Raw genomic sequence first — 2,500 nt, forward strand, 5'->3', positions numbered from 1 at the left:
GTTGCGGATGAGCTTTCATGAGCGCACCCCCGAAACACCGAAGCACTTTGCTTGGATTCGCATGATCCGCCATACGGAGCAGGAGATAATAGACGCCTTTGAGTAGGCTAACTCCCTCGCGTAAGGTACGTGATTTTATGAGCCGCCAAAGGTTAGTTTCGGAACGTTTCGATGATTTGAACATACGACCTCAGGACAGGTGAGACTACCCGCTGAATTTAAGCATATTATTAAGCGGAGGAAAAGAAACTAACTAGGATTCCCTTAGTAGCGGCGAGCGAACAGGGATTAGCCCAGCACTGAATCCCGCGATCGTAACCGGTCGCCGGGAGATGTGGTGTTTGGAAGGATCCATTATCTGGCGAGTTCGCGGCGCGTTCAAGTCCATCTTGAATGGGGCCATCGCCCATAGAGGGTGCCAGGCCCGTAGCGACCGCTGCGGCTTGCTAGAGGATCTCTTCTTAGAGTCGGGTTGCTTGAGAGTGCAGCCCTAAGTGGGTGGTAAACTCCATCTAAGGCTAAATATAACCACGAGACCGATAGCGAACAAGTACCGTGAGGGAAAGTTGAAAAGAACTTTGAAGAGAGAGTTCAAGAGTACGTGAAACCGTTCAGGGGTAAACCTGAGAAACCCGAAAGGTCGAATGGGGAGATTCATTCGCGCCTGTTGTTGGGATTTACTGACTGTGGAAACGGCGACGTTCGCGTTGGCTGTTCCCTTCGGTTCATCTCCGGCTTCGGACGCGTGCACTTCTCCCCTAGTAGGTCGTCGCGATCCGTTGGGTGCTGTTCTACGGTCTCGAGTGTAGCCCGTGAGCTCGGATTTTCCGATGTTTACGGACACTGGGTTTCCGAACAGCTCGCTCGACGGTTTACTGATGGCGGGAGGCCGCGACTTAGTTCGCGTCCGGCCCGTGGCAAGTATGTGAATTGTGATGGCGATCGGACCTAGTGCCGATTCCGTCCGTTTGCGACTGTTCGCCGCGGTGTTCTTGGACAGACCTCTTGAAACGCCGATCAGCGACGCTATTGCTTTGGGTACTTTCAGGACCCGTCTTGAAACACGGACCAAGGAGTCTAGCGTGTGCGCGAGTCATTGGGAATCACTAAACCTAAAGGCGCAATGAAAGTAACGGTTCACTTTATGTGAACTAAGGGAAGATGGTCGGTCTCCATGACTGACCCGCATTCCCGGGGCGCCTCATTCTCATTGCGAGAGGAGGCGCACCAAGAGCGTACACGCTGGGACCCGAAAGATGGTGAACTATGCCTGGTCAGGACGAAGTCAGGGGAAACCCTGATGGAGGTCCGTAGCGATTCTGACGTGCAAATCGATCGTCGGAACTGGGTATAGGGGCGAAAGACTAATCGAACCATCTAGTAGCTGGTTCCCTCCGAAGTTTCCCTCAGGATAGCTGGCGCTCGTTGCATACGAGTCTCATCCGGTAAAGCGAATGATTAGAGGCATTGGGGTCGAAACGACCTCAACCTATTCTCAAACTTTAAATGGGTGAGATCTCCGGCTTGCTTGAATGTGAAGCCGCGAGATTTCGGATCAGAGTGCCAAGTGGGCCATTTTTGGTAAGCAGAACTGGCGCTGTGGGATGAACCAAACGCCGAGTTAAAGCGCCTAAATCGACGCTTATGGGATACCATGAAAGGCGTTGGTAACTTAAGACAGCAGGACGGTGGCCATGGAAGTCGGAATCCGCCAAGGAGTGTGTAACAACTCACCTGCCGAAGTTACTAGCCCTGAAAATGGATGGCGCTGAAGCGTCGTGCTTATACTCGGCCGTCAGTGGCATGTGCGGTCGCCCTTCGGGGCGGTCATGAAGCCCTGATGAGTAGGAGGGTCGCGGAGGTGAGCGCAGAAGGGCTGGCCGTGAGGCCGTCTGGAGCCGCCTTCGGTGCAGATCTTGGTGGTAGTAGCAAATACTCCAGCGAGGCCCTGGAGAGCTGAGGTGGAGAAGGGTTTCGTGTGAACAGCCGTTGCACACGAGTCAGTCGATCCTAAGCCCTAGGCGAAAGCCGATGTTGATGTGGCGTTGTTAATCGTGTTTATAAGTGGTGGCAGAAATGCTATGCATCTTGACGCGTGACGCACGCCCGTCGGGCGAAAGGGAATCCGGTTCCTATTCCGGAACCCGGCAGCGGAACCGAAATTAAACCGGGCCCTCGTAAGAGAGTTCGTCGGGGCAACCCAAAAGGACCCGGAGACGCCGTCGAGAGATCCGGGAAGAGTTTTCTTTTCTGCATAAGCGTTCGAGTTCCATGGAATCCTCTAGCAGGGAGATATGGTTTGGAACGCGAAGAGCACCGCATTTGCGGCGGTGTCCGGATCTTCTCCTCGGACCTTGAAAATCCGGGAGAGGGCCACGTGTAGGCGTCGCGCCGGCTCGTACCCATATCCGCAGCTGGTCTCCAAGGTAAAGAGCCTCTAGTCGATAGAATAATGTAGGTAAGGGAAGTCGGCAAATTAGATCCGTAACTTCGGGATAAG

At 53.9% G+C, this 2,500-nt stretch overlaps 1 pseudogene; it reads left to right on the forward strand.

Moving 5' to 3' along the window:
- Positions 1–185: 185 nt before the first annotated feature.
- Positions 186–2,500, forward strand: part of LOC123688081 — a 5,054-nt pseudogene continuing 2,739 nt past the window's right edge.

Source organism: Harmonia axyridis, chromosome X (assembly GCF_914767665.1).
Source record: "Harmonia axyridis chromosome X, icHarAxyr1.1, whole genome shotgun sequence".
In the NCBI taxonomy this organism is placed as follows: domain Eukaryota; kingdom Metazoa; phylum Arthropoda; class Insecta; order Coleoptera; family Coccinellidae; genus Harmonia; species Harmonia axyridis.